The following is a 23918-nucleotide window of genomic DNA, read 5'->3' as shown; positions in this document are numbered from 1 at the left end:
ACCTGATCTGAGTGCATCATTAAAGCTGCTTAATGACATGGTTGCTGTCAGGATGGTGCCGCCAGTTAACCTGAGCCTGGAAGTGAATGCTACTGCTTTCCTACATTTGTAGTTGGTGTCATCAAACAAATTATTTTATTTAAGCCCCGCCCCCCATTTTGTTCATCTGTGTAAAGTGAGTGGCTCAACGTAATGACATTTAGAAATATAAAGCAGAATACCAAGGAAAATTAATTAGTTTTTATATGATAATTGTGTTGTGTTTGTTACTAGTCATGGAACAATTTTTCTTTAGTAATTAAAGCATAGGCTATAACTGTAATTATCAAAGACCACCAGCATGAAAAAACATTTGGGACTACATTCATACCATTTTAGCCTCATTCTGACAATGTTGATGCAAATTAGCACAGGCAGCTGTATGTCAGTTTAATGAACATTTAAATCAACCCTGCCCGAACTCACCCGAAGCTGAATGAGTACCAGATAAGGAGGGCGAATACGTCGAAGGGAGGGAGGGGTTTCCCACAACGCCGCACTGTAATTTCAGCACGTAGGTTGGGGTTTTTTTTTTTGGAGGGTGTGCTGGGCAGGATGCTAGGAAGCCTGGGAGGAGCACTGGGTGGGTAATATGGGTCGGTTATGGAGGGGTTGCGGGACATGTGGTATGGCTGTTAAACTTATGTGGGCTGGTTTTGACAGACAGAAATAGAAAGGGAAAAAAAAATAAAAAAATGAAGCAGGCTTCCCTAGCAGACCGAGACGCCTCAAAAATGACTTTGACGACAGAACACACGCTTCAAAATAAAAAAAAAAAACGGCTCAGTTTTTAAAGTATCTTGTGCTGTAGCTGAAGTCAGATATATTTCTTTCAATACTGAATTCTTTAACAATTGATAACAGAAGTTATCCATTTCTCTATGAATTAAAGTCAGAAAAGAAAACAGCAGTGGATAATGACTTTGTTTTTACATTCCCACCATTACAATCCTCCTGACTCGGTGGTCTATGATTCTTACCGTAACATTCATGCGTGCGTGCGTGCGTGTGTGTGTGTACGGCAGGATGGTGGTAGACCGCAGACAGCCTCTAGGTGCCATTGCACTGAGCATGTGTGTGTATGCTTGCGTGCCTCCTTCATGTCTGGACCTGGGCAGAAAACAGAGCAGAAGAAAGAACGACATAAAAATCAGGTGTTGTTTGGTAAACCGTGTTGTTAAAATGTTACACACACACACACATTCACAAAAGGACACACTCACTGGATGAATTAAAAGGCAACACATGCACAGACACTCAAAAAGGCACACACACACACACACACTCACAACTAATTCTTATAACCAACTCAATGTTTTATTCCACTATATTTTAAAGTCTTGTTCTAACTCTAGGTGATTCACATATGGCTAAAATTCCAAAACCGTTTGTCGTGGTGAGCAGTTATTCAGCTGATAAACTAACAGTATTTGCTTTAATAAGTCGACACTTCAAGCCCTTTAAAGAACACGTGAGATCTTATGCATACAACAAGCCCACTCTCAAGCAAAGTGCTATCCACAGCCTGGGTGGTCCTTAGTAACACTTACAAAGAGCCAGCATGTGTGTACATTAACATGTGATTTATGTAAAAAAAAAAAAACAGCCTCTTTTACTTATGGAATCAGCCCCCAGAGTCACTTGGAGTCTGTAAAATCAGGCCTTGATAAAACATACTGCGGACTGTTTGTTGCGACGGCTGTTATGTCTCCTTCCATTGAGCTGCTGTGTAAATGATGTTCTTTTATGTGGTTCTCCAAACATAAAAAAGAATCTCAGCATTATGGGGCACTGACTGTAATGCATTATATGCAGCGTATCTCAGGCAGGCATGCCCACAGCACGGTGAGGCTGAAAGGAGACGTGCGCCGACACAGAATGAATCATCAAATAGAATTTCCAAGTTCAAAATTCTGAACTGACCAGATGGAGACGGAGAAAACTATACATACAGAAAATGTATTCTTGGCTTAGCGAAACTGTTGTAAACGTGGAACACCCAAAAAAAGAAAATCTAGGACATGACGACATTTCTTGTTTTGCTGAATCAAAATTGAACTTTTTTTTCCCCTTCTTTTAGAGAAACTCATTAGGTGCTGCGTTCCAACCTGTCCATGCCTCCCTATGATAATTCTGTTTGGAGGTTTATTGAACAGATTTAATTTCTTCTTTTGGTAAAACAAAATCTACACGCCTCGACAAAGTTGGACAAAAGTGGACACACACCCATATTACCATGACCGATATTATTGATATTTGTTTAGAGTTGAATCATCTCCGTTTCTCCCGTCATGTTTTTCTCTGCATCCACTGATGTTTTCTTTTGTTCGAGTGTCGTTTGGAGTCCCATTGTGACGGATAATGAGTCATACTGTGCACTCTGAAATCTGCTGGTTCATTTGTGGTCAATAAGCACATCAAAGTTTCTGTGGAAGTTATATTCATTAAAGCTTTTTTAAGCCACTTTAGCTGCATTAATGATTTCTTCAAGGGCCCTGCTGTTCATAGTTTTAAGTAGTCCCTCGGAGTCCTTTTTACTTCCATCTTCTTTGGTTTAAAATCTTCTTGCCCCTGAGCAAAAACTCTAGCAAGTGGTCATAATTAGACGTGGCAAGTACAAGCGCTTGTTACTAAAGATCTAGAAGGCTTAATGGGCTTGGTTTAAGTTCTACTTCTTGTAAACAGCACAAGTAGAGCTTGTGCTGCAAATCATGCAGAATCTAAGTTCAGCTTTAGCATTTTATAATTTGTTGTAGCAATCTTTTATCTTCATATCAATCTTTTTTTTCCTTTCATATTATATGCAGTTAAATGTTTTTATGCATTTAAAAGCCATGTACAGTAACTCTAATGGCACTCGTGCTAAAGAATAACACCACAGCCGTTATAAGTGGACCTGACAAAAATACTTCCAAATGAAAACTTGCAAAAAATTAAATCTGTCTAAAAGGTGATTTAAAAAAAAAAGGTAGCTTGCTAAAATAGACATGTCAGTGAAATATGGTTTCTCTGAACTCCTCTCAGCCGGATCTGCATTCACAGAAAGAACAATGATTGACCTTGGCCATAAGAAAAATTGCTTCAATTGTTCATGCTTCACTTTGATCTTTCATTCAGTGAAACGGGGCAGCACAGGAAAGCTGATTGCTACGGACGAAGGAGAAATTAAACCTTTTATGCCGACTAAGAACTTCCTCCCGCGTTTCTCTTTTTGAAATTTCCCCTCAGTTCTATGGCTGGCATCTGCCACTACCAGAATATATGTGAGATTTACTATTTCAGCCTGGAGGAGCTAATGCATCATTCAGTTACTGCTCTTTTCTAAAACACATTGCTGTTTTTTTATTAACTATTTCCTGCATCATTTCTCCTCGAGCACTCGGTTTCTCCGTGTTTTTCACTGCTCCATCTCTCTCTCTTGTGCCTCAGTAACCAGAATGGTGCAGACCAGGGAAGGTGCCTCAGTCATTAAAGCCACAGCACATTCACCAATTTCTACTCTCAGTACATTTAAAAGAAAAATAAAGACAGAAAAAGAATGGGGACCACCCGTGTGAAAATGCAACAGGAAAGATCTGAATTCTCCCAGCTGGCTAATGGAGCCAGTTGACAAAAAAGGAAAAAATTAACAGATATTTGAGGGCTCGATGAAACACATGGGGTGTTTACGCGTTAACGAGAAGACGCTATTAATCAGGATTGGTCGAAAAGCCCTTGTTGTGGGATTGATAGGGATTAAGTTTTCTTGGATGTTTGCATTTTTTTCCCCCAACAAAGTAAAGGAAGCCTTAAATAAAAGATTTATGATGCTTTAAATGTTATACAAACTTCAAACAAGTAACTGCCTAGTGCTGTAAAAGAGAGATCGCAAAGCAGTGTGCTTGACGGCATGATGCACAGTCACAGGATATTAAGTCTTCTGACATATTCCTCTCTTCCTCTTTAAGGTGAATTCTGCACTTGTGGTCCTCTGTGGTTCAATGAGCAGAGAACAACACACAAAGGTTTGGATGAACTACTTCCACTGGGCCACCCAGGTTTAAAACACAAAATACAGGAGGCTAAGAGATGATAAGTCATTACTGGAAAAAAAAGCCTGCCTCTCTGTCTCAGCTTTTGTCAGGGTGCTCTAAGAAAGTCATTTAAAGAAAATAAATGCATATCAGAGACTAGAAAAGCATGTATGGTTTTTATGGCTACCTTACATACATAAATATAAACCCCTTTAGATCATCTGGCTTCTTTTCAATGCCTAAATACAGGCTCGGATTAAGGCTAAAGTTAGCAGCGTGATGAAATGCAGGAGCCACTGATTCACAGTTGCTGTTACTAAAGCAAAACAGTCATGTTTAAGTGCACATCTATGACAGTCAGGTAGTCTAACAACAGCTTTGATCAGAGGTACCAGAGCAGGAAACGAGTGACAAAGTTGTTTTTTCATGCCTATATATGCTAATCTTTGTGAGTCATCAATGTCTATTAGTTCTTAACACATTGTGCCTGTTTTTAATAAAACTAGTGCAGACATGTAGAGCTAGACCACCCAGAGGAGTTACCCAAACACCCTCCACAAAAGGACAAAAAAAAAACAAAGATAAAAAAAAAAAAAAAAAAAAAAAAAAAAGGCACTCGTCTTAATTATATCCATTCTCTGGGCGTGTCCTTCTGCTCAAAACAGACATCTGAGCCACCCCCCCCCCCCCCCCCCCCCCCCCCCCCAACCAATAGGCCACAAACCTCATGACAAGGCCTTATGGAAAGAACTTTTTGGTGAACACGCCGACCTTCGATGGAAATAAACATATTCAGTGACATATGGGGTCACAGTTCTTAGTTGTTTGGGTTTTTATTTATTTTTTTTTTTGTTTGTTTTACTGAGTCTATGAAGAAAATCTGGCAGGAAGGTGATTATTTTTTTTTCTTTACAAGATCACAAGAAGCTAGCTGAAAAAGGCTATAGTTAAAACAAATACCTGACTGACAAGACTGAGCATTTCATAAACAGGGGGAGGGAGAGCATGTGAATTATGTGCATGTACTGTATTATGAATGCAACGTCTCCACGGAGGAGCTTGTTGTGACGGCACAGTCTAGTTTTCAACTTGGCAATGTGAGGGGGCAACTGTGTGGGGTGCCCGTTAAGACATGAAGGCACATGAGAACCGAATGAGAGAGCGAGATAGAGAACACAGGCAGGACCCCAGCAGTTATCTGCCAGACAAATCCAACCAGTGCTTTGATCCGCTGCCCACCTTTCCCTTTGTGGTTTTTGTTTTTAGGCAAACAGCTGTGATGTTTAGGGGAAGAGCAATAATTCCATGGCCTGAAGGAGAGATCTGCTGAAAAAGGAGCTAATTTGACACATGAAAAGGCTAAAAATAAAATAAGATCATCACACTCTCTACAGCTTATTTCCTCACATTTTCAATATGCTATCCTCCGAGGATCAAGGGGTTAATCTGCCTCTCTCATAGTTTAGCTGAGATGCTATCGAAAGCCATTTGTTCCAAGTAGCGAGGCTAATGACCCTGATCCGACGCTTGGCGTTCGGCAGGGAGCAAGGGAAGGTAAGTAACCTCATATATTCTCAGGGGGCCCGGCTAATGAGAGGGAATGGGAACACGAGCTACGGTCCATCATCTACTTAGGAACTAGACAGCGGTGCTGTCTCGTCTCCACCCCCCCACACAAACACACACGTACGGGAGAACGCTAATAGAACACCCAACTCCTCTTCTGCACCTCATTTTACTCCAGTTGTGTTAAGTTAATGTAAAAAGTGTCACATTTTGTCATCAATAAGTCAATAGCCCATTAATTCTGGGATACTGGTATTATTACTGTAAACAAGGAGTTCCATCATCAAGATAGCTGGCTGTTTCCACAGCATTTCACCACTTGGTTGGAATTTGTCGACCTGTCGGGTTGCTTTACTGAACAAAACTACTTAACAACACAAAACAAGGGTAAATGTGCTTTTTCTCTAACACAAACAGAAGGAAGCAATGTCTTGGCAAACGGTAAAGTAAATCTACCGGTTTTTGGCTTTTTGCTAATGTTTGAAGGTTTTTATCGTTTTCTTTCTTTCTTTCATTTTTATTTTTTTTTTAAACCGATTGATTTTCTCATTTAGGAACAATTCAACTCCAGCTAAACGTTCAACGAAGCATTTCAAATGTGTTGCACTAAATTCTTCTCGTTCACATATCGTTTCTTTACGTAGGATCTCATAAACATCTCTTCTCTTATAGTTATCTATGTATGCACACATGTTCAGAGTACTCTGCATTCTTTATCAATAGAAGCTAAAAGCTGCCCAAAGTCTCTGCCATACATGAAGGAGCAGAAATGCATACCCAGACAATATATAGCTGGGCACTGATGCCTCTGCTATGTGAGGCTGAGTGAGTTCTGCTGCGATGGGAAAGCAGCAGGGGATCCACTCCTCTGCATTTATTCGATTCAAGTCGAGCCCGGCCGCCTCTTTCACTTTTGGCTCGCACGGGAATATTCATGCGCGCATATATGTGGAAAAAGAGAATGGGTGCAGGAACAAGTACCCCACTGCACTCTGTGTATGTGAGCATGTTTGTGTGTGTCAGTAATAGCTCCAATGGCAGACTAATGATAGGTCTTATCGACACCCAGCAGTGAATGCGGGCCTTTGTCTCCTCTCGGGACGCATTATGAAAAGCTTAGGGGGCTGCCTTTGACTCCTCTTTCATTCGTTCAGCCACTGATAAAACCCGGTACAAAAAAAAAAGGCAACTGTTATACGGCTCCTGTAGCGTGGCAAGTTAAGTCACAATACAACCCCCCCCACCCACCCACCACTGCTCACTCGCAGATGAAATGGGGAAAAGTTAGAGGCGCAGCTCAAAAACTCATAAGTCATGAACAATAGGTGAAGATTAAGACTGGAATTTAAATTTTTTGCAATAAACAAAATCACAATGCCCCAATCCCTGCTCATTTCAATACATTACGAAGGCCTGGATAGGGGTCAGGGGGTGGAATCTGCTTGGAGCACAGTTTAATTTTTTTTTACTGATACTCACAACACAGCACTGACAAATGATCATGCCATATAATCAGTAATATAGAATTTGCACCAGCATCTGTTCATCTGGACATATTGTGATATTTTTTTCCAATCTGTTGACCAAATACACATTTTTGTCAATGAAACTTTCATAATAATTCACAGTAATTGTCTGACTGTGCTTACTGCTGGGCTAAAGGTTGGAGCCGTGTTCCTTAGGCAAGCGGTTTATGAAATGAAAAGGTTTTCTTTTCCAATAATGGTAAATGTTACGTCTCACATCTTTAAGCATCTTTATGAGACACTGAAGACGACGCTGCACTGATCCCAACCACTTCTCAATTTACCAGTTCCACAACGTCCATCATTTTTGTCTTTTGCGAGATAATTCTGTAACGCTCACTTTAAAATCTGACGACCGGCATCCCTATCCTTCTGTTGCCGATTCCTCTCTTTCATCTTTCCCGTTTTCCCATCCCTACCTTCTCATCCCAATCCATCTTTCATCTATGCCTCCATTTTCAAATTTCAGTGGCTTCAAACCCCAGAAAAGCTTCAGCACTTTCTTTGTGACCGTGTGTCTGTGACAGAATAACACTCTGTTACCATTTTTCCCCTATTGTCCTTTTAGGTTTTCATGGTTGTTCCCCAGCTAAGTACGTTTCCGCCCTTACCATTGTAGACCATTCTGCATCATTTGTGGGTTATGTTGTGTGAGCATGAAACTGACAATTACTTGCTTTGTCCCCCATCCCGCAGTGAATCAATACGACATGACAGAGTGACTCATTTGCCTGTCATTTTCCCGTATGCGTATATTTGAAAAATGAACCCTCGTGACACACTGTGGCTTGAGCCTTGCAACCTTGCCTCCATCTACACAAACAGCCACCGAAAGAGAACCCGGGCGCTTCTCGAGTCCTGCTGCTTTAAAAGCCAGCTTAGACAGACTCTGCTGCCCCTGAAAGACCTCCTTCCATGGGAAGACACACTTGAGAGGAAAAAGGGGGGAGAGGAAAGAATGGTGGCATGTCTGGATATTCTCTTACAACATCCTCCACCTTTTTCCTTTCTTTCTTCCTGAGACCACTCTTGCATCATTTGACAAGTCCCTAAAACAATGGGGTTGTGTGAAGTTGTACAATTTATGCCTCCAATAATCCCAGATGGCCAATACAGGAGGCATCTATCAAAAGAATGATGAAAGGAGGAATTTCTGTCCTTAAACATGTTTCAAAGCACTTCCATTTAAAAATATTTCTTCTTGTCCAGCTGGGGTGAGACCCAATAATTATTACTTTGCTCTACACCTCATAATCCTGGGAAGTCGTTTCATCATCACCATGTTGTGTCTTTTAAAATGTTGAACGTTCCCCCCCCCCATCTTAGAGGCATTAATGGCAGCAATGAAAGGCAGTAAATAAAGATCAAGAGTAGGTGTGTGTGCAGGAAACTTGAAAGAGGAGAAAAATCTGAATTTGAAGGTGATCGCTCAGGAGTGAAAGAACTGAGAGGAGCCGAAAATGGGCTCAGGCACACAGAAAAATGGTGATACAAAAAAAATGGGCTAGAAGAGAGAACTGAGGACAGCTGGAATGGGTTGATGATAGGAGGTAACCTGAAATTAAATGCAATGAATTTAATTTTCTGTCTTCTGTGTGCAGTTCATATTGAAAGTTTCGAACAAAGAGCTGGAGTAGGGGACAGAGAGAGAAAAAAAAGTGGACATTTTCCCTGATTGAGCACATGGGAGAGAGCAACACATACAAAGACTGAATCTCCCAAAAGAAAGGAAATAGAATATGTGCACAACTGCACATTAAGTTTTTATATAATCTGAGAGAAAAATAAAGAACGAGAGATGGAAATTCTACGTCTAAAAATAAGAAACCCTGGAGTAAACCCAACAAAGCTTTGGTAAAATATCTAACCATTGCTTTTGCGACTTCTATGCGGAAGGCTGAAGTGGAAGAGTGTTTCATCAGAAGGAAGGTTGACAAAAAAAAAAAACATATTCCTCTCACTGCATCTGCTATTTAACCATCCCCGTGTCTGGTGGCAGCCATTCTATTCATGCCTGCATGGTAGAAAATGATTTACTGCTGCTTTCAGGCTCACACAGAGAGTGAGAAGATTACTCTCCGCGAGACTGCTCACTTTGGAAAACACTGAAACACAGTTAAGACAATAAGGTGGCTCCCCTCCCAGTTTGTTTTGCCTTGTGGGTTTGTTGTTCTCCGTCTGTTTTTTTCCTTCCCTACACAATCCTCACGATACGAAATGGATTATCTGTGATACCACAGGTAGATTTAGTATACAGTAAAATAAGGTAAAACTCTTTTGCTCACTTTAACTCAAGTGCTCCTGACCAACGACTACGTGAAATGGAAGTGTTTCATACATTTCTTAGGATTCATGTCAGTGTGGATTTAAAGTTCTTCTCTTGGTGTTAAATCACTAAAAGCTTATTTCTGTTCCTCAAAAATCCCCTTTCTGCAGTTTTTTTTTCTTTTTCTTTTTTTCCCTCCTTATGAAAATAATCCTCTCGTGACTTAAAACAGCTTAGATGTACTTCAACACCTTAGCCTAATTTAGAATGCATGGCTCTATGAATATGCTAATTTGTCCACGCCTCCATTCCCACTGCTCGCTTGCAGCCTGCGTATACCTGCTCATCTCCAACTCTGCTCAAAAACTGCATGGGCAGAGGAAATGCAGAGAAGAACAGGGAATTGTTCGCGTTTGCCTTCAAGTCGATGTGTTTGAATGGTAACATATTTTAAGGATTGCACTCAACAGTGCTAGAAACGCGTAATTCAACGATGTTATGGAACGACCGATACCGTGTCGGTAATTGTTATTTAATCCTTCTTCTGCGTTTTTGAGACTGTAACTGATACGCAGCAGTTCCAGGGTAGAACTGCTCAGCCACGGTGTTGATGGCTCATAAATACATCTCCATTAAGATTTTATTTATTTTCTTAAGAAATAAAAAGAAGAAAAGCACTGCGCTGCACTGAAAACAGCAACATCAACATGACAATCACTGACATGTCCCTCAGAAAGAGGTAGAGAGGATGGAGGAGGAGCAAAAATAAGATAAAGACAATAGAGATGCAGTTGATGACTCAGACAGGATGCGTTTGTCACCTGTTGGCCGTGGCTTGATGCAAGGATCACCCACACAACACAAACCGTCTTTGGCAAACGCACGCACGCAAACATCAAACACACCAGGTGCAAAGCTGACACAGAGACATACTGTACAACTAAAAGCAAACTTAGCTTTCTTACCGCTCACTTCTTTCCTCGTACTTTGCCTTGTGGTGGATGGAGGGTGGGGGGGTTCCAGCTTCTTTCGTTGACCTGAAACAGGAAAGAAGGAGAGAAAGAAGACATTAAGCGACTCTTTAAGTCGGGCAGAAACCGCTCTACGTGCACCTCAAGCGAAACACATACATAAGACTCTCTTTTCAGTTAGTGGGGCCTTCTGGGAATATTCAGGTAAATTCAGCTGTTTTTCACATCAGCTTCTTAATCGTGGCATTAAAATTTGAGGAAAAGACACATTAATGGAAAAAAATGTGTATAAAGCCAGGATACATCTGATGTGTTGCGTTTCAATCCAAGTGTTGAATGAATAAATGTTTTATAAGGGACAATAAAGGACTGCATGAGTATCCCAACAAACAAATATACTAGTGTTTTATTTGCTGTGCAAACAAAATGGCTCACCGTAACAAGGAGAGAGATTAAAGTTAGGGTCTGAAAGCACTAAATGGCAGACAGTGCCAAAAAAGAGACGTTAGTTAATGAATTAAGATATTAGAAGTGTTCTCTGGCTGTATAAGGGGCATTACAGATTGCATACCTGTTTTTACTGTCGTCCCCCCCTTCTTCTTTTGTTTACATAAACTGAGTTGACATGGGCTGTTTGGACAATTTTATCATGTCTGCACTGCTTTGCAACAATTGCCACGGTTTGCTTTGTGAGTGTGCGTGTGAGGAGGTGTCTTACAGTGCACTGATGAAATTGCTAACAGCTGTGACAGCCGCCATTGAGCACACAAACATCCTTTTCGCCATATCATTTGTAGCATACAGCTGCACAGATAAAGCATGAGGGTTAAGCAAATATTGCACAATGACCAGAATACAATGCACCAGCCCCATCCCACCCGTCCAACACACACACACACACACACACACACAATCACGAAGTGTAACTGCAGCTTTGCTAAGAGTGTGCCAGCTGCGTGTGAAAAAAAAAAAAAGACTGGCACTGCTTGTCCTCTTTATTACTGTGAACAGAACAGACACCCCTGCCACCCTCCCATTCATTCTAATCTCTTCTCTTAATGATAAACCTCCTCAGTCACACTCTCTTCATCTGTACCCCTCCAACCGCACCCCTCCAGTCTGGTGTCGACCCTCGAACAAGGCAGCAACAGTGCTCCTTTGTTTGTCCTCCTCCCCTCCTCTCTTCTTGCCCCCTCACCCTACCCGTGTGCGATGCTGGCGTTGGCGGGGACCGAGGCATGCCTCAACAGGAACAACGAGGAAGGAGGGGAAAAAAAATGTAGGTTGAAGGGTTCACAGAAAAAAAAATTATTATAAAAACATATATACACATAGTCCATTTTTGCCAGGCTTTCGCTCCTCTTTTTTATTTGCACACCTTTCTGAAGGAGCTCACAGAAAGCGTTTGTGGGGAAAGATGATGGGTTTCAAGTGACCACACCCTCAGTGAACCCACCGACTCAGCATTGCACACAAGTCTTTCGCAGAGGGCCGCCGCTGTTTTCACCGGGGAAGCTAATTTTAAACTCCTCCGTAAAGATGGAGAAGGCAGAAGAAAAAAAAAAAAGAAAAAGAAAAAAAAACATTTTGATTTTATTTCAACTCTTTGAAAAATAGTTCTGTTCATTGGCTTTCATGGCTGGCCCCCCCCAAAAAAAGAAAAAAAAAAACAGAAAAAAAAAAACGTGGGTGATATTCAAACAGGGAATTCTTAAAAATAGCCTTTAAGTACACAGCGTATAATTTCTCTTTTATGCAAAGAAAACCCTGGCCTGCCCGCTGAGGTTAGTCAAAACATAATTTTAGCCATTTCAGTCAATTCCCTAATAGCAAAAATACTGCTTTGGTAATGGTGACTGGGGAATGTCTCATTTGGAAGTCAGGGAAACAGCACAGTTGAACAGTATCTTTCAGCCCAAAACACACATGCGCACGCTCACAAACACAGTGGGAGTTCGGAGGCAATCAGATCATTAACCCCAACTAATCTACAAACATTATCTTTACTGAGAATGCCTTTCCAGCTTAGGTGCGTACACAACTGAGCTGTGTTCATTCATTTCGAGCGAGAGGAAACCACATACAGTGTCATATGCAAATCACGTCTCTCAGTATTCATGTAGAATAATGTGTCAGCTCCTTGTGCCTACAGTGTATGCTGTGGCAGACAGAGAGAACATGACAGAGACAGTGAAACAGTGCGTGAGAATGCGTGATAGCATTTGTGTGAGTTTGTGTGGCGTGACTATGTCAGGGTTGCAGCTCGCAGCCTTGATCTAGACTCCCGCCTCTGTGTGACACCCGCTGCGCCCGTTTCATTAATCAATAGGACAGATGAAGACAGACTCCTGCCGCGCTGCGAGGGGAAAACGGTAGCTTGTGTTCACAACTGTGTGTATGTTTCCGCATGTACCACAACGAGGATGCCCTCGGGTAGAATGCGGCAGACATGATGCAAACCTTTAAGGCTTCCTGCCCACACACATCCTCTGCACTTGATTTGCCTCCTTGTATCTCCAGTAAAAAAAAGTTTGATCATTCAAATACACCGATGTTTGCCAGTGTGTTATCTCCAACATCTGCAAAGCTTCAATTTCTTTAAAAGAATTCCAAGAAAAAAAATTAAAAAACATTGACATTTTTACCTTTACATTCGTAGGACTATTCCATTAAAGTCCACCTTTTTCTAACATCTTTTGATGTTGTACGAAATGCGAGTGTGAACGGAATGTGGTACGGCAACTATTTAGGGAATTTAAATCAAAAAGTAAATAAAATCATACGGACTATGAAGCTTGTTTTTAATAATATCAAAACTATTCTCACTCATCTATATTTTGTTATAAGCCTTCAGAAGTACCATTAACTTTTTTATATTGGTCAGTACACACACACACATAACTGTAAGTACTTCCGCCAAAATGCACACGCACAAACAGCTATTGGTGTGTCTATTTACAGTCCCTTCAAACCTAAACTATATATATATATATAAAAATTTTTTTTTTTTATATACCTCAAGGCAGTAAAAGCAAGTGAAAAACTGCAAAACTAACCAACACTTTCAGGTGAGACCAATGAACTGGGCGGGACTCGGTGGGAACACATCAAATTGCCACTCACACAGGCTACAGTGACCAAAAATAGCGTCTTGGGTGCAAGAACTTATGTGGCTAGATGAATGGATGATGTGCACACACAAAAACCATGTATACACCTTTTCCTGCACAAATAAAAGGTTTTCATAGAAAAGTTTTGTGTACTGACAATATGCACACCTCACTTATTCTTCAGACGATGCATTCAAATGTTTTTAGAGCAAGGAAAGAGGTAGATACAAAAAAAAAAAAAAAAAAGAAGGGATATAATTGAATATAACTGACAAAACAGACAAATTCAAGTATCATAGGGACTTTCTTTTGGCCGGACTTTGTTTCTAATTGCTAACGTTTAAAATATAGTCCATTTCAATATTTCAATAACGGAGGCTGAAAGATACGACAGCCATTAGTAAAAGACGTGCGTAATGGTTGTGAAAGATTTTGCTAATGAGACTTTTGGCCATTACGCTTTCTGTCACAGTCGAAGCACCGCTTTCACATGCTCACAGGAAAAGTACGACGCCTAGTTGTCGTAAGTGGTATTACACATGAAAACGCTCGTGGCTTTGTGTATTATCTATATGATCTATGAGAGGGGGTAACAGAAAAAAATTCCCAGCTGAATTTCACAAAACTCGAAGTTGAGGTAGGAAATGGGCAAACGGGAAGAAACCGTAAAAGTTCAGGTGTTCAACTAAATCAATTTCCTTAAAACTAGCCTTAAAACTGAGTGTGAATGTTATCCGAGTACACTTCTAGTTAATGTCTACGCTGACTTGATGAGCATCTGAGTTTCTATTTCTCATTAATTATTCCAAAATTAAACAAGACTGAAATTACAGGACAGTTTTTCGAAGTATCATGTATTACAGTGCATGTTAATATGGAGGAATGCTGACAAACTGGTGTCTAAAGATATTTAACTTTTTCTGTGTTTGACACCAAATATCTATTTTTAAGTGGTGGAGTGCAATCATGTGAATGATTCAATTTCATAATTTCTAGCAGTCATTAATGGTAAGTATTTAGCCCGAATCACGTAGAAATTGTAGGAAGCTGGATCCAAGATTGTTTTCTTACTGGGAATGTGGAATGTGTGTCATTTCCTGGCATTCCAAATGGCCAATTGACTTAAATGCAAAGCCACAGGAGCAATTGCTCCCATAGAACCTAAATCCAGTAGAAGTGTTATCAGTCATAGGGAGGCTTTGCCTCCTCAGTGTGCTGCAAGACCGTTTTGTGTGTTTTCAATGTAACTTGTAATATTTGGCCCAGACTCAGTGCCCTCTTTGTTAGCCATTGTGCAGAGATGAATGAATCTTTCTTTCAAATTTCATAAAGAGATGCACTGTGTGAAACCATAGAGACACCTTTGAGACCACTAAACTGACGCACAGACTGTATGTGTGGCCCTTAAGAATAGGACTCTGTATATGAACTGCCAATAAGTAAGCAGCGAGATTACACAACAATATACGTTAAAGAGTTTTCTACATTTCTTTCTGGATGTTAGCTAGACTCAACTAGAACTTTTTTTGTTAAAACCATTTTCTTTTTCTTTTAGCTAGTTATTTTATTGTTTTTCAGATGAATCAAAAGAAACATCATTCTGGTTAAATGATGAGTAATTCTCCCTCTTTTGTAATGGGTTTTCCTTGACATAACAGTTAAACATCAGTGTGATAGAATATAGAGTGCTTGTCGACTATCAGTGACTCATACCAAAACCCTTTGTTTACTCAAAGAAATCCACCTCAGACCGATAGGATTCTGAGAATATTCTTTGGCAACTTCACATGCATGACATGCAAGTCATTTACAGAAATTCAAAAGCACACGATATACCTGCAGAATGGAACAAGAAATCTGAAACCATACTGGTTTTTAAATATTTTTAGATCAACATTTAAGTGACGTAAGATAAACTGAGACCTAAATAAAACTATTCTGACAGTAGATCGTCTGTTTAAACTCACGACTCGAAATTTGAGTTGCTGATAAAAGAAAATCCAGACACGAAATTCTGCATCTCTACTTAACCCGAGGTGCCCTGATCTCAGAGGCACATTGTGTGATTTGACATTGTCTGCCTGACACTCAGACAAAGGGGCTGATGTAGGCCTCAAGGGGGCAGATGACAAACACTCCTAAACCAAGGCTAGACATAATCCCCCCCACCACCACCACCTCCCGCCAAAACTTACAACAAACGCAGGGTGGAGGCAGACTTATTCAGAGCATATTAGGGAGGTGAAGGGGGCCAGGCACAGAGGGACCCTCTTCACTCGGCTGTCCTAATCGTCTGAGACAACCTCTCCAGAGGCAGAGCTTCCCGCCCACAAACCCCACCCCACCCCCATAAGGCATGTCCCAGACACATCCAGGAGTGTTTACAAGGGCAGGCGGCCATGAAGTGGGAAAGCTGACCAAAATGAACAGCCCCCCTGGGAGCTGTACTTTAATTGTCCATCTTCTTGGTCCAATTTAAACAAGCTCGAGTGCGTTCAAGTATCCATACGCATACACACCCTGCCCACCACCGCTACCCCACTTTTAACAGACTGGCACGTTCCAGAGAGAATGTCAGTGATGCAGAATGATGAGCGAGACCCCATTGTCTCATTATGTTGTCTTCAATTATGGGGAAGATGATGGGAGACAATGAGAGGAGCATTTGTAATCATGAGCCTCCCAAACTCATGCTGGGAAACAGAACTTCATTATGCCCAATGGTCCCTCATCGACAATAAAACTTAAAATATGCAGTTCATCCTTAAGAAGTTTACAAACATAAATGGCTCAGAGAGAAGTGAATTGCCAGGAAACACTATAGGGGGTTTCGAAACTTAAGATAACAGACACGGGCAGAAGCATTTATTCCTTTTATTTGTACTGCCATTGAACAACAGATTCCAACCTATGAAATCACATCCTTCTGCTTACTTACCCGTCTCATGCAAGTATACAACTCCCATCTCCGATGTTTTAATAGTGAGAATCTGAAGGGTTGTAGAGCAGTGAGTGGATTAAATTGGAGAAGAAAAAAAAAAAAAAACTCAGATAATATCTGAATAAGAACAAGGAACTCGGTGCTTCTCCAAGCTACTTTTTCCAGGAGTAAATTTAAAGGCATTAAGTGTAGCCATGGCGTCTTTTCATCTTCACTCAGCAAGAGTTGTACAAGCTAAGCTACGAGAACAGAAGCTCTAGCAGCACCGATGTACGAGCCATCTGTAAAATGAGACTTCTTTTACAAAAGAGAAACTCGAAAGCGCATTATCTGCATTTACCTGGAGAGCGTTCAGCTGAGAAATGACTCTACCCCAACATCTCGCCAGCTTTGTAGCTCCCCATGTCATTTAAATCACGTTCCACCGAGGCTGTTGGGCTTTGATAGAACCATCCAACCGGACAAATACTGCTTTCAGAAAATTGTGCAAATGATTTCTTTCAGCTGGGATTGTGGCTGTATTGTTTCCCCTCCCCTCCATCCCTGACGTCCCCACTCCTCCACCTTTCCTCTCCTCACGGCACAAAGAGCTAATCTGAGGCGAACACTCGCACCAGCTCTAACACACTGTCAACGTAAAAACCGGGGTGATCTTTATTTTTTTTTTTAAATCATGTAAGTGAAGCATGAGGTGAAAGCCATCATCCACAGAGGACAACAGAGGGCCTCAGAGAAAAAGCTGCATATTTTCTCCATTTACACATTGTTGGGTCATATACCGTGCTTTATTTTACTCATCTTCACCTTCAGCTGATCTTTCACATATACAATATGAGAGAAGCACCGTATAGATCCCAAAATTGTCCGACTTGGCCCATGTGTAGATGAAATCAGTCTGCAGCGGATGCCAGTCAGAGGGATCTGTCGAATCAAGCTGCCCCTGGGCTGAACATCCTTTAGAGCAAGGCCCCGTTCTCTTATCTGATCCCAGCAGACGGGGTAAGAAGACGGCCATGCCAGCCAGAGCCTTTGATTTTTTTTTTTTTTTAAGTATATCCCCTTGCTTTCACACTGCTTTATTGATCACAGACAGACCTAATTTTGTTCCTCTGCTTCCAGAATGCTCTATTTGTAATGTGATCACCCAGATGAGGATGACAAGGAGGTGAACAGATACTAATCCTCTTTTTCCCCTAGCATCGTCCGCAATGATTTTTAGCAGGTTGCCCCTGTCAAGTCTGCCACTGCTTGAGGCTCTGCAGACTCCTCTCTTCTCGGGTCAGGCCATGATCCACGTTTAAAATCTATTTTCTGTGAACAATGGTCCTCATTCGCCCACTTGCAAAAAGGTGAAATGAAATCAAGCCCATAAAACTAAAGCAGCCTGGCCAGTGCTTCTCTCTTGAGCAGCACTGATTTTCAGTTAATTCTCAAATGTTTTTGACCAGAGGCTTAACGTTAACGTTGTGCTCACCGATCTCTGAGCACTTGACACATTCCTCCATGTTGAACAGCACGAGGCAACAGAGAAGACTAGGAAGCATCTGCCCTGTCACTCTACACAGATGGTAGCAGAAAGTATGTAAATTGGTTCATTAACCTTACAGTGCTTTAACCAGTGGGCCATGCAAAGGGCTCATTCAATCTGGGTTTTCTTGAATTTTTATTAACACCCATTAATAACATCAGGAAACTTTCTCTAATGGCTTGAGGTGTTTTTGGTGGCGATTTCAAACACTAAAGTAATTACACATGACGTCCCTCCGATTATCACTTCTGTGATTATTATGCCATCTAAAAATTATAATTACCCCCCATTTTACAAGAGTTATCCATTTTCTTGGTTGGAAAACATTAAGTAAAAACATTATCACACCACTCAACCCATCACGACTGGCAGGTTTGGATCTTTAACCCTAGACAATAGAATGGCACGAAGAAAAAGAAGCAGGGGGGTGAAAATCTGAAAGGGAGCTGCGTTTTCATGTGGCGTTTCCCCCAGTGCTTGCGGACTGTGTGAAATTGGCTTGTAGTGAATGTCTGTGTGTGCTGCCAGCAGTGAGGGCTTGCACCTGGAGCAGGGAGGAGCAAGCAAGGGGCCAAGGGTCACCTCATAGGCTAAACAGGATTGGAGCTCTCCCTCTTCCTAAGGAGGCCAGACGACCCCTGCGGCTGCATCGCACAACTCAAACCTTTCACGCCCCTTCCTTCCTTTTCCCTTCTCCCTCTTCTCTCCTGGTTACCTCCTTTTCTTTTCTACTTTGGAAAAAAGGCACAGCAATCCATAACCCACTCAACTATCAGCGGCTCAATTATCCCTCCAGTTTCCCCTATTTTCTCCCCTCGGATAGAGATTCAAAAACAATTAACCTCTTCACGGCTGGGGACTTTTCCCAGCAAAGGGCACGGTAGTAATTGAATGACTCTGCCATTTACATTCCTGACCATGACTTCACTCCTTCACGCATAAATCTGGTTAGCAAAATCCTAATCTGTGGCTTTGTAATTGCCCAACATCATTATCGTGGATGTTGTGTTATCAAGCTTTGAAGACAGTATTTCACTTCAAGCAGGATTTAACCCCATCATTTGTTAACATTTACAAAATACTCCTGTGACCTACTTCTGTCTTGATGAACTGATGGAATATCTGTTCCTAAACGTGTATGTGTGAAGGCGGTTTTAGAAGAGGATGCCTTTGTATGACAAAAACACGCCAATTAAATTTAAGAGGACAATACTTTTCTGAAAAATGACACAACTGGACAATTTCACACCAAGTGTCTATAAGCTATAATGCATCCCCCCACATCCTCAGCCTTCAATGAAATGTTCTCTTCTCCCCCTTCGTTATGGAGGGGCCTCCTATTCATCTCCAGGTAGAGAGCCTCAAAGTGTAGGAGGGAGGAACAGTCTGTTTCACCCATTGAGCTTTTTATTACTTCCCCCTTCAAAGGGTGGTTACAGAAGAAGAGACAACCTAAAATCTCCTTGATGACACGATGCACAGAGTCAGAAAACACATAGAAACAGGGGGAAGATTTTGGCTGTGTAGATTTCACCAGCACTTGCTCTTCAAAACATCATATTCGGGGAGATTACATTGTTGTTGATGTGGAGAGCCCTTCCAGCTGTTGGGGGATAATCCTCTAACAAACAAGTTTATCAGAAATGGACATGGCTGAGAAAAACAACCGCAAATGCACCAAAAATATTACCTCGTCTAACTCGAAGCAGTAAGGGATGGGTAACAAAGACTCCAACCAGCCATTTCCTGAAAGTGAAGCTAGCTCATGATCTAACCAAGCCAGCAGAAGCAAAAATGATGCAACGCCTAACCAATACAAACCAAGAAACAAAGAGGGGTACCAACACTGGTGAAGATGCATTTTCACCAACTTTCAACCATCATTTTTTCCTATTTCCTTGATTTCAGATGACACAACATCTTAAACATCAATCAATGAGGAGCTCAAGTGCGTCACAAACTGAGCCCCTGTGAAAAGACGAAGTCATCAAGCAGGAATTATCTTTAATATTTTTGGGTGTCGTTTTGCTGTTTTTTGGTAAGTATGAGATTTGACTCCTGCTCCTTAACGATGAGGTACGGGTGTTTCGATGACTGGAATCCTTCTGAACGAGATCAAGACTAAGGCTTAATATCACCACACAGGAAGGAATTAAAAACAAGAAAAACATCAAAGTCTCCCATGCGTGGTGCGGGATAAAAATTTCAACAAGAGTGATATAGCACAAATAATGAAAAAAAGAGTCAGATAGCATGAGGCTAGAAATAACAATGTTCCTGTAGATGCTCGCCTGAACAACATAGCTTAAATCTCACCCGCATACACACACCCAAGACACACACAATGGAACACAGAAGAAGTCTTTGATGTTTCCTCATGAGTGTGTGCGTGTGTGTGAGTGTGTATTGTAGCTATGTGAGTCACCCACACTCCATCCCAGATCCTTACAGGCTGCACAGCGACAGCAGCACAGTAGCAATGAAACTGCAAACGTCGTACCACACACGCAAAGGCACAAAGTCACAAACAACATAGAGCGTCTTGATTGGGGATGAGGAGCAAAGAAAAGAGGCATAGGCACAGGGCAACGCAAATCAGGCCAGCAGAACCAGAAAAAAAAAAGAAAAAAGAAAGCTTAAAACAACTGGTTGATCTCCAGACAGACTGAAACTTCTCTTGATCATTATGTCTAGCCCTCAGGTGTCTGGGGCCGGGCCGACTGAACCCAATAGTTAGGTTCAGGGTGGTGGGAGGACGGGGTGGAGGTGGGGTGGGTGACTGAAGATAACACAGCAGCCAGACAAAGACGGAATAAGAACGCTGCCTACATACCAGCAGCATCAAGGATGGGAGGGTGGGAGGCAAGGGGGAGAGCGACAAAAAGAAAAGAGGAGGGTTATAAAAATTTGATTAGACAATCCTTCGCTGAAGTGACTTTCTGTGTTGGTTTTCTTTCTTTTTTTTTTTTTTTTTTTTTTGCACCCCCTTCGCCAGTTCCCCTCCTTTCTTGCTCCTCCAGACCGCTGCCTCAGAGAACAGGGCAGACAGATTTTATAGGTCCTAATTAAAGCCATCTGAAGCCTTTCAAAACATCAAATGGCCCTGGTCTCCCACTCTTTCCCTCTGATTGCGCAGAAGGCACGGAAAATCAGAGGGCACCTATTTTTGCTTCGACTCCCGAATGTACATAAATTTTGCACCCTCCACCCAGCCTTTCCTGACCCCAGGCACCCCCTAATTTCCAATCAATAAAAGGGTTCAGTGAGTGACACGACCTCAAACAGTGAAGTTCAATTCACTGGAATTTGACATGAGTGCACGTTTGAGTAACTCGTTTTTCAAAGTTGAAAGAAAAGAAAAACATATAAAACATTTTTCAACATTTTCCTGGTCATCTCTTGCATTTGAAGTGACACATGACTGAATATTCAGCCTCATCCTGCGTGGCGGGTTGAAGTGAAGTGCAGCCTTGTTTTAGTGCGCTTCAAGTACTCCTTTTATTTCTCCTCCTGTCGCCCCCTCTAATTGTCCTCTTTGAGCCGTGTGGACCGGTTGTACAAGCCTGCCTGCCTGCCTGCCTGAGGTCAACGGGTTGACCGTGTGCTTTTTATCTATATTTCATGCCATGGCGCTGCGCTGCGCGGAGACAGCCACACATTCACAATGAGAACATTCACAGAGACGCACAAAGAATGACGACAGGAGAGAAAAAAATAACTAAGATCATTCAAACACCAATTGAAGTCAAATGAATGCATAAAAGACTTGAAATCGGTTTAAAATGTTTAAATCCCCTTTAAAGGGGGGTAAAAAAAAAAAAAAGAAGAACAGAACGAACACGGTGTAAAAGTGACACATGCAGTAACACATTTAAAAATGAAGTAGAGAACAAAAAGACGACAAAACATTACTGTCACTTTCAGGATTGGTAGCGATAAAAGGCGGCTAAAAGAAGGGGAAAAAATAACATCGACACTCACAATTCATTTCAATAACTTCTGGGCGTTATTGTCTCGCCCCTGCGCCTCTCTGTGTGGACACGGAAAAAGTCTCTTCCTGCAGCGAAGCGGGGGTCATCCTCATCGACGGGGTGGTCATCTTCATCGGAAGGAGATAAAGTTTGCGAAAGATAACACCTGGCCAGCCGTGGAGAGGACAGTGGACGTCCGATTCCGCCGATGTCAGGTCTTCAGTGATGCCTGCCCTCGCCGGGATTGAGCGCTGAGAGGACAGGGAGCGCACAGAAAGGCGTCATGTGAGCCGGGGAGAGGTGCGCCATTGGCCAGTCGGGTGTAAGTATGATAAGGCTACTCTGTGCGCCATTGGCCCAGGACGGACGCGGAGGCGCCTCCTCACTTGACTGTGCTCAAGAATGTGCGTGCGGTTTAGCGTTCATAATTTTCAACAGAGTAGGTGGGGGTGGGGTCCGTTACTAACAAATTGTTCTTTAGACATTTAGTCCTTCTTTTTTCTTTTTTTTTTTTTTTTACAAATTGTGTTTGTTTTTGTCTGCTTTTTGGTCATGAACGGGAGGTTAAAAGCTCTCTCGCTATAGATAAAAGAGGGATGGGTGAAAACATCTGGTGAGTCCACATGTCAACTTTTGAGTGGCTGTCAAATTGAGCACGCGAAGGCTTTGAGGCAAAATGCGACCTTTAAGTTTTCTGTCATTATGACGAAGAGTAAAATTACATTAAGAATCAATCTGCAAATATCTGAAACAAAAGTAACTGCAGCAACTGTATCATTACACATAGCTTTGTGACCTCCAACCATCTTGTCTTATTTTACTGTGATGTAGAATAAGAAATACAAGCATTGCTGATTAGTGGCTTAGCTTGATGTGTGGAATAGTTTTCCTCAATAATTTCCTGGTTAATGAACTGATGCAGGCTGATCAGGAATTGTGTTAATAAGATTCTTAACACAATCATGTTATGGGGAGCTCAGATGCAACTCATTTTCACATGCATGACAGAAGCTGGTAAAGTGGGGAGGAAATTCAAACCCGTTAAAAAATTAGACAAATATCCAACGGTAAATGAGACATTTTCACTCTTACTTTCCACAAAGAAAATGCATATTAATGAATCTTTTTTTCTGTAGCTTTATCACTATAGCTTGAGAAGACCTAAGACAATCTTAACAATATATATTTTTTATATCCTGAATAGTTCCCAAGCTGATTAATTATTTAGGAGACGTGGAGATAACAGAGATAAAAGAAAGGGAAGGGTACAACCTATAGATACTGAGATAACAACCAGATCAGGAGCCTGACTTATATTCCCTTTTAAACTAATTAAAATAAAGTTAGCATATTTTCCTCTTTTCTGTCCTCTTCTTTATTTCCGCATTGGTTCTCTACACTGTTGGACATCAGTGAGGGTAACGACACATGAAAAAGCATCCTCTCTCTGTCTCTCTGTGGTTCTCTGGAGTGTAGAGACAGAGGAACTCAAGGTTCTGTATGGGTGGGAAATAGAGCGCATGTAATCTGGAGCACGCATCTTCCTCTGCTCAGGCTGCAGCATTAAATCGATATTACGCAAAGCTTTCCCTTGTTTTCATATTCACTTGACTGCTGCCGTAATGCACTGTGAGGGTCGAGCAGCCGCTCCCTGATTTTTGTGGCACTTGCACCACCCCCCTGCCCCCTTCCTTCATCTTCCTTCTCAACCTCCTCCTTGAATTCACTTCACTTCACTCCATGGCAGACACCCTCGTTTGGATAGCTCCAAGGCGATGCGCCTGTTCTATTTGTCTCCTGTGCTAACGGGCGGCGGCAGGAATAAGGCAAGGCGTTATCTCGACAGAAAACATTATCTTCGCTTTGCTTCTCCAGTACCGTGAAACAGTGATTATTAACTGCTAAGGAGCATGTTCTGGGTTTCTAGGCTTGCCGCCACACTTAAAGAACATGAAATATATTGCACAACATGGTACATGCACTAGAT

At 41.7% G+C, this 23918-nt stretch overlaps 1 long non-coding RNA gene across 1 annotated transcript; it reads right to left on the bottom strand.

Annotated features, from left to right (window-relative positions):
• Window positions 1-915: 915 nt before the first annotated feature.
• Window positions 916-22182, bottom strand: LOC140311285 (uncharacterized). Its single transcript, XR_011916894.1, has 3 exons — window positions 21942-22182; window positions 10376-10447; window positions 916-1149 (listed from the first exon to the last, which is right to left on the bottom strand). It is a non-coding gene; the product is annotated as an uncharacterized lncRNA (long non-coding RNA).
• Between the last annotated feature and the right edge of the window lie 1736 nt (window positions 22183-23918).

Source organism: Leuresthes tenuis, unplaced genomic scaffold (assembly GCF_036924035.1).
Source record: "Leuresthes tenuis unplaced genomic scaffold, fLeuTen1.0.hap1 SCAF_7, whole genome shotgun sequence".
NCBI lineage: Eukaryota > Metazoa > Chordata > Actinopteri > Atheriniformes > Atherinopsidae > Leuresthes > Leuresthes tenuis.
Note: the sequence above shows the minus strand (reverse complement) of the source record. Positions and strands in the feature narration are given on the sequence as shown.